This window comes from Accipiter gentilis, chromosome 20 (assembly GCF_929443795.1).
Source record: "Accipiter gentilis chromosome 20, bAccGen1.1, whole genome shotgun sequence".
Taxonomy (NCBI): Eukaryota; Metazoa; Chordata; class Aves; order Accipitriformes; family Accipitridae; genus Astur; species Astur gentilis.
In genome coordinates this window covers 18,082,620-18,099,262 of record NC_064899.1, presented here as the reverse complement: position 1 = coordinate 18,099,262, position 16,643 = coordinate 18,082,620, and the positions used below count along the sequence as shown (strand labels likewise).

General features: G+C 41.2%; 1 long non-coding RNA gene across 1 annotated transcript; it reads right to left on the bottom strand.

Moving 5' to 3' along the window:
• Positions 1–6,433: 6,433 nt before the first annotated feature.
• Positions 6,434–13,748, bottom strand: LOC126048720 (uncharacterized). The gene is made up of 3 exons (XR_007508957.1): positions 13,682–13,748; positions 7,905–8,020; positions 6,434–6,524 (listed from the first exon to the last, which is right to left on the bottom strand). It is a non-coding gene; the product is annotated as an uncharacterized LOC126048720 (long non-coding RNA).
• Positions 13,749–16,643: the final 2,895 nt, after the last annotated feature.

Below are 16,643 nucleotides of genomic sequence, written 5' to 3'. Positions count from 1 at the left end.
TAGAAGAAACAAAGCAGGCCAAGAAAAGTCACCTCAACTAATAAAAGCTAATTTTAAAGTCCAGTTTGAATTTCTGGCAAGTATTGAAGCTGATATTTCCATGTAATGCTATCCAATTACAACATATTTACTAACCACAGCATATTTATTGCTAACAAAATGTTGCAAATGCCTGCTATAATAGGCCTCTGTTTAGCCATTACTGGCTATTTGATAAATGATCTGCAGTGTTAGAAGGTTACAGAAGAACAGTAGAGAAACACGGGTTGGGGGGGGGGGGGGGGGGGGAGAAAGACAAAAACCCCCAAACCCCAAGTGGCCGGCAAGACCAGACTGTGGGAGAGACTCAGTTATGCTCTCTTTAAATATGACCAACCCTTATAAGGGAGAAAAACATTACCAATGTCAAGCACAGCCTGTAGGCAATGCCTGTGCCATTCGGATGCATCCCCCAAGCTTTGTCCCTGGTGGTATGTGTATATACACTCATCGTAAAAGTATGTTCCATGGAACGTACAGCTGCAGCGACTTCCTCCTCGGGGGAGCCGGCATCTATATGTCTAGAGAAACTAGCGCATGGGTCCAGGTCCAACCGCTCGGGTCCACACAGTGCAAGCTGCTTCCAGAGCTGAAGGAAAGGAAGGGAAAGGAAATGACCTGGGGGAAACGGTGCGGGATGGCGTTCCGTGAGTGCGCTGTTGTCATCAGCTGGGAAAAAAACCCCAAACGGTCACAATGGAAATGAGGTTGATCTGGTCATTACTCTGACAGAAAAAAAAAAAAGGCATTTCCTTTTAGTGGTGGTGGTGCCTTTTAGGAATTTCTGGTTTGTTTTGCTTAATTACGGGGCTTTGGAGTTTCCCAATTATCAGAGCACTCACAAAGCACTCCTACATTCTCTGTCTGTGCATGCGAGTGCCGTCTCCTATTCCCCGAAGAGAGAGACATTTTTAACAAATTGATAAGATGGCATTTTCCCATACAGTCGCTATCAGGCAAATGGAGCACTGCGTGGCATGTTAGAAATGAAAAAATGTGCTTACGCTCTTTCTAACTTGGACGAACCCCCCCAGTTCCTCCTCCCTCCTCGTCTCAGGGTCAGAGCCAGATAGAGAAACATCGCCCAGGCTACAGCACTTGCATTGCTGCACCAAATGCCAGAAGCCATCTCGTGCCCTGGGTTTTGTCGGTTTGCACGCCCCACCTTAACTGATGGGGGGTTTCAACAAAGCAGAAAAAACAGTAGCTGAGGGAATGAAAAATAAGCCATTGTACCAAACATCGGTAACAAGCTCGCAAAACCTGTGCGCTCTATCTTATTTGTATATTGCCTCGCATGCTTTAAGGAACAGTCAGTAAAGTATGATTTCCCTCAGATAGACTGAAAATATCCAAGACATGGGCTTGCAATGCGAACGCTGGGGTTCATACAGGAGGGTTTTCCTGTGGGAAAGAAGCAAGGGGCAAAGGGGAATTCTCCGCTTGGCCAACGCACCATCCCATGAAACACCTAAAACTCCCAATGGGTTAAAGAGAAGATTTAGGTTTGGGCAAGCGGTACAGTCATAGAATAATTTCATAATGAACGGAGGGGCTCCTCCGTTTAACTCCGCTTGTGGCGAGCTTTTGGTTCTCTGTGGTGTCGGGAGCGGCCAGGACTTTCCAAGGGGTGGCAGGCAGCAGGCCACATCTGTCAACAACGTGCTGCTAGAGGCGGGCAGCATGGGCCAGCTCAAGGACCTCTCTTCCTGCCATTGTTATCCCTGCAGCCCTGGAATTTCATCCAAATGGATTTGACCCCTCGCTAAACAGCCCGTGCATACTTCCCTGATTAGGGTATTCCTGTGCGTGGAGAGGATGGAGGCGGGGGTGGAGGTGGAAGGAGAGCAGCTTGCTCCATCCCTGCCAAAGTGCCACGAGCGTGCTGCTGAGCACCCGACTCCCGGCTGGGCACGTGGCTTTGAGGGGCAGCAGCTCTCCTGCCTGATGGGGAGCGGATCTGTGCACCTCGGGTGTGCTCCACCAGCAGCAACTGCTAACGGGGAGAGAAAATAGCACAACGCATGCAGTTTTTCACCCAGCTTGCATTTGCTTGTGAAACGCGAAAGAAATTTAGTAGGTGCCATTTATGCCCCATGCTTTAGGAAAAGTCTGTCATTATTTCAACTTTTCAAGTCTGAAATGCATTGTACTTTCCTACAGTGCAGCTATCAGTGTGCTGTAATGCCTCGCCATGCTTGCGTACAGTTTTTTATTTCTGCACGTTGCATTGATTTTGCACAGCATTCCCCTATGCAAGCACTGGCCTTGGTTTCTGCCTGGGAGAAACCCTCTTTTTGCAGGAGAGCTGATTCTTTTTTGTCTTTTTAAAAGTATTTTCTATCCATAGGATGATTTTCATAACAGTTCATTGCCACTAAGCCTCTGACATCTCAGATGGTGCTCCAGTTCCACACCACAAGAATACATCTGGGTGGTCTCTGCCTTGCAATTTGATGGGTATAGCTGCCCCAAGGTTGACTGCTGTTTTTATCTTTTTCTGATCCTCACAATCCTAAAAAGCTTCATTTTGTTCTCAAACCTCCCTATCTGTTTTCCCCCTCATATTTGTACCACAGTGTGCCCTGCTAAAATTCCCTTACTACCTTACTAGACCTCAAAATGTATGACAACATTTCATATAACACAGAATAATGACCAATTAGTAGCACAATCTGCTTCCAGCTGCCCTACTTTGGTCTTCTCCATTCTATTCGCCCAGCTTTCCTACAAAAGAAACTTCACAATTTCTTCCATGACAAGGCTGCTGATGTCCAAGGACAGGTCTCTGCCAGCACTTCAACCTTTATCACGCAATCTATCCCTCTGCCGATTCATGAAAGCATTTCTAAAATCCAAATATTGAAGAAAGCACTTAAATTTGAATCCAAGTTTTGCCTTTGTAACTGGTTCTCAATTTCTATTCCAGGGCATCCCCTTGTCCCATGGAGGGGTTGGAAACATTAGGACCCCCTCTCTTCTCGCCTGTCATTCAAAATTTCCGTGTCTGTCTTAAACAGACTGAGTTAACAGGAAGCCTTCCTACCTCTTTTTTCCTCTCCTTTCCTCCTCCTCCATCCCAGACTTGACTCCCTAGCAGATGCCAGTCACTCACCCTCTACAAAAAGCCATATTCCCTCTCAAAGTTTCCTTCCTTCCCCTCAGGATCTCCTAGAAGAAACATTCCTCTTCATTCTTCTGTTCCAAACTTCTGCCCCGAGGCAGATATGGAAACATTAAAACATGTATAAAGCATTATTAACCCTAGACAATGAAGAGTTATTCAGGAAAAGGTCCATAGTTTGCTATATATTAATAGAGTTTTTGGTATCCCAGGGCCATGGCTTCCTTGTAGCTTTAAGGAAGAGTGAATGTCAGAGGGTAATAATCAGAAATCCTGTTTCAGCAGATTGACCTTCTCCCTAAGAGGATATTAAACAATCTTTTGTTTGAACAGATCTCCAGGTACTTTGAGTAGGAACTTCAGCTGGGTGTCAGCGTAGCTTTATCTGAAATTAGTGGGATCATGTCAGTTTATGGCTGGAGTTGCTGACCTGGCATAACGTAACTCTTTCATCTAAGAAAATCTAAATATCCCCAAAATATTAATTAAGCCTGAAAATAGGATAAATACTTTAATACTGCATTTACAAGCAGGGAAACTGAGTCTCGAGAAGCCAAGACCCAGGTAATCCATGATATCCACTGCTTCTGGACAGGTGCACATGAAAAGTGCACCTAGGCTGGATTTTCAGTACAGTTCAGCACAACAGAAGTCAGGGGAAATGGTTGCCTGACAGTACTTCTGATGGCCAGGTCATAGGGCTCTCATCCTGGATTACCCTGAAATAGAAAAGCACATAAACCAAAAGCTACTTTTAAAACACATGAAGCCAGAATGCTCCAGTCTTATCAGAAGAGGATCCGGGTCTTCTGGCTCCTTCCACAAGACCCTCATTTCATTCCCTTTGTCTTTGCTGAGCTTTGGATCAATGCATGCAAAAAATGTTTCCACTGGGCTTTAACTTTGGCCATCCACTCAACTATGCACTCCTGTACAGTCACATGCTATTAATATGGTTTTAATCAGTAAAGGTTACACAGCTATACCTATTGTTTCAGTAAAGTTTTGGCCACAAAGTTCACATGGTCATACTGAGCCGAAAACTGAGGTTATCAAGTAATCAAGCCAAGTACATTTGTTGTAATTACAGCTCCTTATTTGTTTTATTCACACACACTCACCTTCCTCTCCTGCCCTCCCTTCTCCCAGCTTACCAGCTTGGAGCAGTATTGTTGCTTTGTGTTGAGCAGTGACCCTGCATCATGTAGACAGCTGAATTAAGTCCTATCGCTGTACCGATCTAAACTGACATTTTGACAGGGGCAACATGGGTGTGCCTTGGCAACAACATGGCAGTAAATGATGTTACAGCAAAGAGACACCATTTGAATAGGCAAAGAACATTGTTTGTAGCTCTGCTGCATTGATTTCAACCTCAGGCCAGGCTGCTCTTAGCCAGTGGATTCAAATACCATAATTGATTGAGTTCTTCCTGTGCCAAAACAATAATGAGAGATAAAAAGGGATTTGGACGTTCTTCCCCTTTCACTCTCATCTAGACTCTAAAGAAACAAACAGCTTCATCACACATGCAGGCAATCAGGTATTTTGAAATGAAGGTGCACGTAGAAGACAAATTGTGGAATGAATTCTGTTCTTAGTTGCACTGGCAATAGTCCCGTGTAAACTACATCAGAACTTTGGCCCCTGCAATTTGACAGAACTTTCACCTTCTACTGGTAAAAAAGGTTATGTCTAATAATCTACATAAAGTGATTATTACCTGATACATCACTCCATATGGCTGTTTTCTTATTTACATTGTACCCATCTTGGACTGTGTCATTGAGCGAGCCCATTTTACTTTAATATTCCGCCTGTCATTTTTTGGTTCTTAGGAATTAGCATGAGGTAGTTATGTTTGGGTCACTGCAATGAATGCTGATATTCAAAATTTGCAATAGGTTAGCTTAAGATGGCTTATTAATTGATTTAATTCAATACCTGGAAACTCTGATATAGTCAGTCTTACCTATTCAAGCCTTGTTTGGTTCAGTTTAATTATGCCTCTAAGAGATTCAGCTCACTGATAATTGTAGTTTACCACCCTGCTCTACTTTTCACTGTCTTTAAATGCCATGTTGAAAAACCATGACATTAAGAGTACTTCAGCTGGGGTTCTTTTTGTTTGTATTCTGTCCAGCAATCCATTAAGTCCTATGCTTTTCTCAGAAGCAAAATGAAGACTAGAATCTCTTTCTGCCTTTTGTGCTTTATTTATGAGTAATCAGATTTTCTCATAATTAAGCGGCACTAGAACAGTGGGACCTAAACTGTGCTGCCACCATGATTCACAGCAAAAAAAAGCAGGGGTTTGCAACACAGCTATTGTACTCCATAAAAACAGTCTGGTACACAGCCCACAATCAGCTCTCATGCTTGCGTGGTCAAGGATGTGTAAGCCCACGTTTGAGCTTAGTTCAGTGGCAGGCTAAGACTTAGGCACGTGGTTAGGTATTCAGGTGACACAGGGCTGTTGTTAAAGCCCTTGAGCATCTCTGGAAGGGATTCAAACCAGGTGACCCAAAGGTGCTACGCAGAGAGTGCTGGTGTCCTCCTGGAACAATAGCCTCTTCCCAGAGACCAGCTTTTGTTCTTTAACTACTCCCACTAGTTTATCCCTCAACAGCTTCTCCATATAGAGGAGCCTTAAAAGTAGGTCTTCTTGAGCTCTTTAGCTTGAGAGAAAAGGATGACAGCTATCTTCAAATCCAGCAGTGACCCCTCCATCAAAACCTGTTTAACACAAGGTTTATTCATGGACCACACAGGTCTATTGTTAGCAAAACACTCCATGCCTGTAGCGGAGTGGTTACCTTCTTTTTCATAAATGCAACCACAGAAAAATCACTTTCAGTTTAATTAAACAGTAAGACTGATTCTTTTCTCAAGAATTAAAGGGGTTTCAAATATGGTGGCAAAACCAGACTTTCCCAGATCTCAGAACAAGTGAAACCAAGTCCTTGAAGACAACTAGTCTCAGAATCCCCCCCAAAAAAATTAAGGAAAAAAGATGTAGGCAATTCTCTGATAAGAGATCAGAGGTCAGATCCAATAGAGCAAACATACAATTTTTGTTCTTGCTCAAAAAATAAGGGGAGCAGTCTGTTTGGGATTCCTCAAAAAAATTTGTACAAGAACTAATTTACTTTGGAAACAGAATGGTAATTAGTACCCCTCTTCTCAAGCATCTGTTTTGCTTTCCCAGGTAATGTATTTTTAAGCACGGTATTGATTAGCTTAATGCAAGTTTTTCCTGTGACTACTCACCCATAATGATGAAGATTTTTCCTCCTTAAATGCAAATAAGCAGCAATATCATTTTAGAGCAGTAGGTATCAAACCATATGGTGACTTGCACCTGAAATTTAACAGTTCAGAAATTAGAAGAAATAATATTATTTTTCTTAATAAAACCAAATTTAAATATTCCTTTTATTATACCTACTTTTTTAATTCCCTCCCTGACTTTCATACTAATAAGGCTGTAAGTGTCTAAACTGGGCAGCTCATGGAGACACGAAGCACATTCAGAACCAAGTTACAGTAGTAAATATCAACCATATTTCATTTGATTCTGTGTGAGGCAAACACCTGCTTTGCCTGTCCCAAGCAACCTTTTGTGCTTCTTTTCGAGCACAGAACAGTTTGCATTTTGTTAAAACTGGTGCCACTAACAGAAAGAAACGAGTGCTACTCACTGAGCACAATTTCCAATACAATTTGCCTGTCACTGTATCAAATTCATATCACAATGAAAAGTAAGTGGCATAGATTAGTTTTGCACTGGAGACTTTTCGCTAGCTGTGCTCTGAAAATGCTTGTAATTAAATCTGACAGACACAAGAAATTACTTAACATTAGGCTCGCACAACACAGAGCTCCTGAGAAAGGCCAGAACAGCAGATACTCCTGTTTCAGGCTTCTTTTTTTTCTTCCCAATAAACAGTGACAAGAGTACATTATTGCAAGAGTACTGTTTATTTAATGAATGCAGACTCTGGTTCAGTCTGTCCTCACGTGAGGCATCCAGCCATTGCAAGGCTGTGTCGCACAGAGGAAGGTGGTACAGGAGGTAGGATGCTACCGCCGTGCCAGCTAGTTAGCGCTAGGATACTCTACAGCCGAAATACAGGCGATAAAAGATCCACGGCCGCTTTCTGCCCCTTCTGGCAACGACTCTTATGAGACTATGTCCTGTTCGATTTCCGTTTAGCTGGCTTGCTGTTAACACACTTAGCAAGCAGAAGGAAGAGTCAACAAAGCCTTGGTTGATATTTTGGAAAGGTCTTTTGTTTGGTTGGTATTGTTCCCCCTCCCTCCCCCCCCAAGAATAGCACTCTCTTTCTGCCTCTGCCATTCAGTTTCTCCATCTCTTTCTTTAATGCCAACCACAGAGTAAGAAAGGAGCGTAACGGAGAGATATTTGGAAGTTCCTACAAACTAAATCCTTTTGCTAAATCTATCTCAGCGTCCTCAATTTCTACGAGCACATGGCGAGACCAACATGAGGACTAAGAGTCATCTAGAAAGCACAACGTTACTTCACAGACTTTGGTCAGCTTTTTAATTCTTTTCTTTCTCTTTGGGTGAAAGAGTTCAATGAACCTAAAAGACCATTTCTTATTAGAAATTTTAAGTTCTTAAAAATAAAAAATGCAGATGTGTAGGGACAGAAATCAGGACTCTGTGTAATGGTTACAAAAATATTTTAACACTGGAGCTGGTGACACAGACTTACTTTTATTCCACAGCTTGCCTTTGCTTTCTTCCCTTACGATCTCCTGTATGTCGTACATATTCATGGTACTCTTCCAGCGGTGAGGTTGCGGTGGCAGTACAGACAGCAGCGCTCACCTGCAACAGAAAGTGAGCTTTTATTTATGCCGTGAATATCCTATGCCACTTAAAGACATCAAGTTGTTTGGTTGTGTGGGGGTTTGGGTTTTGGGTTTTTTTGAGGGATATGTGTTTTAGAAAACATTCTTGCTTGCTCAAAATGCTAAGCAACTTCACAGAGTCTCGCAGGGAGGAAATACAACTAATTGTCATCTTTCAAAAAGTGACAACTGCCACATGAGTAGCAATAGTGCCTTATGCAGTATAATTGCTGGTATTTCAAAGATGACCGTGTAAGTATGGATGTCTATAATGCATGCTGCTGTCTGTGTGCTATTTGTAAGTTGCTGTGGTTTTGTGTGATTTTTTTTTTTAGCTTTTATCTTCTCTGTAAAAGCAACAGTTTGACTGTAAAGCAGAGCTTGGCATGCGATTTAGCTTACCAGTGACAAAACTGTGGTCTCTTACAGAGATATCAGAGAAGACCAAAGAAAACATAGAGATAAATTCTAAGAATTATAAAAAAACCTAATTCTAAAATCCTGTGGCTCTTTGTGAAAACATAGCTATGCGAGAGAGAAGCAGACAATGGATTTCTACCAAATCATTTTTTACTGAAATTTCCTCAAGCAATGTATCTAGATTATCCACTGTTATCTCAAACAGGTTCATAGGATCACGCGTTAACCCAGGTTGGAAGGAACCTAAGGAGATCATCCAGCCCAGCCTCCTCCCAAAGCAGAGGCAGCTATGAACACGGGGGTTTAAAAAAAAAAAAACAACACAACCACCTCCCAATTCTTCCTGTTTATATCTTGAACACCACTTACAACTAGAAAGCAGCCTCGTTCTCATCAAGCTTTTGAAAACAATTACATCTTAATTTTTTTTTCCTTTTTTAAATACAAGGGTGTTTATTTAAAGATGACAGAACATGAAGCTTTCCCATCATCCAGTACCCAGTGAAGAAAGCAGGGAAAGAAAAACCTCTCTTGGTAAATAGATACATTAGTACATACAAGAGGGGACACGTGGTGACAATGCAAATGCCGACATCTGACTTATACCAGTTAACTGCAGGGAAAACTGCTAGTGCCTTCAACAGAGTTATGGGTTTACCATATGGAATTACAACGATATAAGCCCAGACTAAGTGAGCTCTAAATCAATCTTCTAAATCTTGTTGAAAGAGGTGTTGGGGAGAGGTGGTGTTGACCAGTAATTATAGTTTAACTCAGACAGTATTATGAACAAGAAGCAGCAGCAGAACTCAGAAAAAACATTTCTCCCCCAACCCAAACCTCCCTTAAACCAAAATCTTCACTTGTAGGTCTGACTTTGTTTGACATGCTGTTGTTCACATGTAGCAAACTTGACTTTAAGCCCAGGAGAGATGAAGAGTTCCCAGGAAAGAAAGTGGCTCAACAACAGAGTAATAAAAAGCTAAGAAAGTCCTCATCACGTGCTGAGCTCTGAACCAAATGTCTACTCAGGGAGCAAGCTAATGCACAACACGATGAAGTAGGAAGTTGCTAATGACAGACAAGCTCCCAATTAAATTGTTACTGGAGATTCTCAGGTGCCTGTCAGATGAAAAGAAATAATTGCAGCAAAGCAAAATATAAGAAAACATCAGAAGAAAAGACTATTCTTATGATCTATTGGATGTGGAACAGTCTCCCTAGCGAAGAGCATTTGTCTCGAGTCACTTGTCCAAGCTTTGTTAAATCAGTTGTAAATACACCTCCTAAAAACCCCAGAATTGCATTGGCAGGTGGAAAGACATGGTGATCCAGAGGGTCTTTTCTATCTCACAGTACCATGACCTCAACTGGACATGCCCAAAAACTTTTAGAGAGGAATGTGTGTTAACGCTTACATGAGGACATGGGCCCCTGGAGAGATGAATGCATAATTGCTCCAGAAAAGAAACATCATCTAACTAGTCAGGAATGGAAAGCTGTTGTACACAGAGCCAGTATTAGTCCAGCTGGGCAATTTCTTCTTTTTTTTTTTTTTTTTTTTTTTAATTACCATCAGCAGTCTCCCAGTGTAATCCGGGTGATTGGTTTCAACTAGGTTTTCTATCCCAGTTAGCAATGAACCAGCCAGATTTCAAATATTTTTAAAGTTCAGATTAACAGTTTAATTCAGCAGTATTTTATAATAAATTCTTTAACATTTGTATCATTACCAGATAAGCAAAAGTTTGTTTTGGGAAGAAACTGCAGCATGTTTCAGATATTCTCTTCACTGAGCACACCTGCCCTCCAAAAATCAATGACTGTAGTAGTAATCAGGGCTGATTGAACTCCTATTGTTGACACTACTTAAATCAAGAAAATTTCAAGCAGCATTATAAATATTTATGGGCTGTCTGCTGGAGAGTTTTTAGCTGCAAAAAATGATTTTGGAAAAAAAATTTCAATTTTTTCTTACTTTTCAAATAATAAAGACTTTTTTTTTTTTTAAATATAAAATTGTAACCAAAGGTTTTCAGCAACATTATATGTAAGTTTTTTGTTTACAGCTTTCTATTCAACAGGCACATAAAAATGTCATAAGAGATTAAAAAAAACAACAACAAACTTCAAACCACATCCATTAAACATTTCCTGAGAGGCAAAAGGAGTTACTGACATTTTTATTGTTTTATTTTTAATAAGAAAGCACAACTGCTGCTTTGTTTCAATGGCAAGTTCTGAGGACTTGTCAGAACAAACATTACTAAGTACTAAAACAGTGATAGTTGACTGCAATTAGATTCAGCATTCCTACCTGAAGAGCTTATTGTATAATCAACGTAAACCTATGCGGTTAAACCAAATCAAAGGAGTAACATAAAAATCAGCATGGGAGCACATAACCACGCCAAACCATAGGCATACTACATCACTGGCTTTTAGTATCTGAGGCGAAGACCTGGGAATAACATCAAGAATGGAGTTATTGAGAAAGGTGAGGAAACCTCCCTGGCCTCAGCTTGACACGGAGCAGCAACAGGATGCCCTCTAAGTCTGAAATCAGGGAAAGATTTTGCAGTTTTAAGGTCTTTCCCACCCCAAAACCTGCCCACCACCATCAAGGTAGCGTTCAGCCCTAGAACTTGCTGAGACTGAGAGGACTAGAGAAGCACATACCTGGGGACATAAGCCTCTGGCTCTTGGTATTAGCTTTGTCAGTGCTGAAGATAAATATCTGAAGAGAACAGAGTTTAGAGTTTGGGATTTTTCTGGTGTTAAAATGATAAGGGGAAAAACTCCTGCTTGGTGCTCCATAGTGATACGACTTTTTTTTAGTCACTGATAACATTCAAATTGCCTTAAAAGCCATGATAGGGAAAGACTACATTTGAAAGAAAGATCGGGGTATGAACTTCTACCCAATCTCCGAGGGAGGTGGAGATTTTTTATCATCACCATCATCATCATTACTTTGTTATTGTCCTGAGATTAGTCTTAACAACAAGAACTATTTTTGAAACCAAGACATGAGTGAAAAATGCTTGGGTGGTGAGCCAAGGTTTCCTAGGGCACTGTTCCTTAGCCAGGTTTTTAAATATTCTGGACAACACTTCAAAAAAAATTTTTTTTTTTTTTTTTTTAAAAGCAATATACACTGTTAGCTGCTCCAGCATCAGTAGCTGCACACCTTTGGCACCCTGGAGAGGAAACACAGCCCTGCCAGAGACACCTTGTTTCTGTGCCTCAGGATGCTCCTTGCCTTCCAGGTGAGTGAAAGGGCTGCGGTCAGACACCTTCCCAGCCGTGCTCTTTTAGGGTCACTAACTACTCAGCAGTGCCTCTAATCCCAGACATGCAACCCAAGCAGGAGTGCAACAGGTGGAGTAAATTGTTCCTTTCCTCTCTTTTCCCTAAGAGACCCTTGGCAACTCTATGAGCTGGAGCTTATGCTTTACATTGGCCAGCCTGTACCCACTAAAAGCATTATTTTTTATTTTATTTTTTTTTCCTAAAGTCACCACAGGTCTACATGCTGCAGAGACTTCATGTGTACACTCATATATATAAGTATTCTAAAAATCGCCATACACGTGCATATGCTCCCTACAGACTGGGTTTCCGTACAAGCAATGCTTTTCTAAAATGTAGCTAGACTGTGTTTCTTAAAAATATCAAACTGAATAGACTGCACAAGGTATCAGCAAGGAACTTAAGTATGTACCCCACCTTTAACTCATTGAAAACAAGATGTGTGCAGCTGAATATGCATTTACCTATCTTGCTAAATTGGAAACTGTAAGATTTGCAAAGAACTGCTGCAAAATAAATCAGAAACTTATTGTTTCATTTTCTCAATTGGGAATGCATAGTTAAAAGTTTGGAATGACAGTTTAATGAACGTTAAGATGAAAGAAATGTTTCGCTGCGCCTTTATGAAAATCCTCATGGATTTAAAAAAAAAATAATTATAATTGACTTTTTTTCCGAGATAGTTAAAGAAATAAGAGTTTTTCCTGTCAGCAAAATGTGATTTTATAGAGGGTCATTCCTCTGTAGAGGAGATAGTGGGCACCTGTTCCCAAAAATGTAACAGCTTTACTTCTGTCCTCAATTAAGATAATTGACTAAGTGCATATTAGATTAAAAATTTTGTTCTATAGGGATCCTGCCAAGCCTACAAATGTCTTAATGTCAGTATTACCATTCAAGAACCGCAGGATGGTTTGGCAATGAATTCCTAAAAAGGGATTATTTATTTTCTTCCTCTCAAAACTGAATTCTTGAAAAAAATAAAATAAAAAGGCACACCAAAAAAACCCTGGCATCTGCCCAACTGTACGTTGGAAGTAAATTATGAATTTGCACTTTACAATGTGCAAATTCAGCCTGTGTTTTGGAAGCAGGGGTATTATGTGTTGCCCTTTGTGTGCCGCTGGGCTCCTCTGCACCTGTTTCATACTGTACATATTTGGAATTTTTCTGTATTCTTTATCATTTCAAAGACAGGAACATAAACATCTCCGCTTTTCCTGAGATGACTGTCTGCATGTGTATATATGCATCACTGAAAATTCCTAGACCCAAATGCTGTTTTCTCTTGCCAGACACCCCTGTGGGTCTTCCTGAACAGCAGGCACTTTTTCAATAGCAACTTGGAGATACTGAGGGAGACTAGAAGGTCATTTTCTAAGACAGGATGCCAAGAGGACAGGAATTGAATGGTGCTGGCTGGCCACAAGACGCCATGCAAATCAAGAATGCAGTGTGGTCCCCAGGGAAATAGTTCATGAGCCTGGAGTATACGATAAACCTGCAACCAAAGCCTTCTTAGGCAACTGCGATAACAATGTGTCACATTCCAGAGGAGTCAAAAACAAAGGTTGCAAAAGTCCTTGCAAAGCAGCGCTCCCTTAGACATCTGCGCTTTCAAGGAAAAGGAAAAATTGGGCAAGTTTTGTCACTTCTGGCTATTTTCTGAAAACAAACCAGAACCGTTTAGGGTTAGTCCATCTCAAAACCTCTAAGTAAGTGACAGCAGAAAGCAGTTGTACGAAATCTTTAACAGGTTAAAAAGTTAAATATGAGTATGCACCCGCAACATACTGAAAATAAAGTAAATGCCACAATAAGAAGGTGGTAAATGGATATTTCTATAGTATATTTGTAATATACTATATTTTATATATATATTTACTAAATATGCAATATTACCTACCTGTCTAAATGCTGTGTTAGCCACCAGCTAGGAAGATTAAACCCATATCTTTAAATTGGCTTTCTTAGTCTTTTCATTTAAGCATTGTACTACTTTCATAGATAAGTAGTCATTTCATTGCTGCTCATAAATTGAGCATAAACAGTCCAAGATACTTACTCCTTCTGTTTGCCATTGTTCAGTGACTAGTCTGTGCAAATAAACAGGTCGTGAAATAATTTCAGCGAGTAATTGTTATTCACTATTAATTATTGACGTTGGCTGACTGGCCAAGTCCCATAGGCTGAGGGAAAGGGGGGGGGGGGGGGGGGGCAAGAATGGGAGACGAAACAAAACACCCTTGCTAAGGTGACAGACAAAATTCTGCCATGCATGTATGAAGTATGTGATGCAGCACGAGATTTCACAGGAGAAGCATAACTCATGGTGTCCTTCTGAGAACCGAGGAAGGAAAGATCAAGAGCTCCCCAGAATTCAGAAAGCAACTACATTGCACTTTTGTGAATCAGATCAAGCTTTCTACCTCACCCTGCTTTCAACCTTGAGGTTTGCTGCTTCTCTTTCAGATCTGAAGCATCCAAGAGCTCATTTGCTTCTTTGTTCCAGATATTCCTGCCAATAGCAGTAGAAACAACACAGATCTTTGTGGTGTTGCTTTGTAGAAATTCTTTGATATCATCAAAGATCTCTTCTCCCTAGCAGAGTATCACGGCGCGCCTCACAACGCGCCACTTCAGCAGCGGGATACAGGCCTTCGTGCCAAGGCCTAAAGCCAGAGATGATGAGCTGAATTGTAATAAACAACAAACAACCAAAAAAAAAGCAGAGTATAAGAGCAGAAAAAATAGTTTGGAAAACAGCATGAAAATTATTCCATTCCAGGTAGGAAAGCTGTATACCAAAAAAGAAAGCGCTGGGAAGACTGCCAAGGCAACAGCTGAGCTATCTGTATCAAGGCTATGTCTTTCACAGGGACCCGCAAGAATTAGTAGAGCTGGTAAGTCAGGCTAAGGTAGGCACTGCCTCCTTATTTCTCAAAGGTGCCCAGAATTTATGCATGGGTGAGTACGAAACACACATCCACAGCAGAAAACAGCTACAAAGAGAGCCTCTAGAAAAGGATCTGCTGTGCAAGGACGCAACACCATATGCCAGGAAACCATCAAGGTTCAAATACAGGTAGGTGTCCTCTACAATAACTTCCATTTCTGGCACTGCTTCTTAAGGCATCTTTTTGCCTGGCTGTCAGTATTGCTGTTTATGTAGTGCTCTCTTTCTAACTCCACTTACATGACAATCTCTCACAGACCTCAGAAGGCACTGTTTAGACCACCATATTTTAAAAATTAAATAAAGATTAACAAGTTACTAGTCATTCTCATCTTGCAAGGACTGAAAATTATCCTCAAGCACTCCAGTAGCTTCAAATTAAGAATACAGAAAGTGTCAACCTGACCAGAGAAAGTGCTAAAAAGCTATTTAACAAGTGCAATTTGCCTGCATGAGTGCCTCCTGAAGAAAAACCCAAAGATCGCCACTAATTTTACTTTCTGTTTTCAGAAGTGCATTTGAGACGATCAGCCCTTTGCTTCACTGGTAATCCCCATACTGACAAAGCCTTCCCCTTCTCCTCTACCCCATATGTGCTCCTGAAGAAACACAGAAATAAAGAAAAGTTGGAATGCCAGTCATTCACTTCCATGCACTGTTCCTCCCTTCCTCCCAAATAACGACTGTTCGCAGTAGTGTGCCCACTCCGGATAGACAGAAAAAGCTGTCCATTCAATGGACAGTTGAGAGCACTACATGGTTTGGGAAGTCAGGACGTTTTGTTGTTTCCATTACTAGAGAAAATGCAGTCCTTGTGAGTACCTGAGCTGTGCAAGAATCACAAGTCTCCTTTCCTCCACCCCATGCCTGCTCCACAACTCCAGGGCAGTCAGCTAGTTTTCCACCAAAGTTCAAATCTCCAGGTGATTCTTTCTCTCAGAGTCTCACACACACCACAGATGAGCATGAATCCTGGGTTGGGATTTGCAGCCTGAATTTAGGCCAGCGTTCAGAGTTGTTCATGTTTAATTTTCCAGTTCAGACTCACCTGCAGAGATTAATACATTTGGGAAAACAAGAGTAGCACATTAGAACAGCGATACAAAGCCTGCGAACAAAAAATAGATCAATTTTCTAGGCAGATACCATTTATAGCTGAACATATGTATTCATCACAAATCTATTATAGACTTGTCTCTTGGTTTCTACTTCCTCATACTCAAAAACCTCCTACACAATTATTTCCTATATGATACTTTCCTGCCTACCCACCCCAGCCACTGCCCTTCCTGGTAGCGCGCCAGTTTTTTTATTGTTCAAAGGTGAAAAACAAAATCTATCCCAGGAACTCACTCTGGCAAAGCTAAACCTAAAACGATTAATTTAAGAAGCGTGAAACAGCCCAGTACTGGGGCCTCCAAGCAGGGCCGGCAGCCCTGATACGGCACAGAAAGCCACATGCATCGCTCTTCTTTCCACTTGCTTTGCAGTGATAGAGCTGACAGTCCTGCAAGTACAGAATTCAAGAAAGTTAAAAATATGCACTTACACTTAGGATTAACTTCCAGGCAAATAATAATGAGGTTGCCACAAGGATGCTGTGGGGTTTGAGAATAAAAAGGGGGGTGAGCCATTCGAATCATGAACAGCAGCAATGCTTCCCTCGCACATAGCCTCACAGCTAAAGATTTTCTCCATTTACACAATTTGTGAAACAATTTGACTAGGCATCTAGATTGCCCAGGGGCAACCTACAGTTTCTGTAAAGCCACCTACAAAATGAAACTGAATAATGAAGCTCTGATTATTTGTACCAACTGGAGACCTGCTCCCACAAGGATCATTGGAACTCTAAAAATTTCACTGTTGAAATTTCACGCTTCCCTTTTCCAATTACAAGATCAACGCCCTG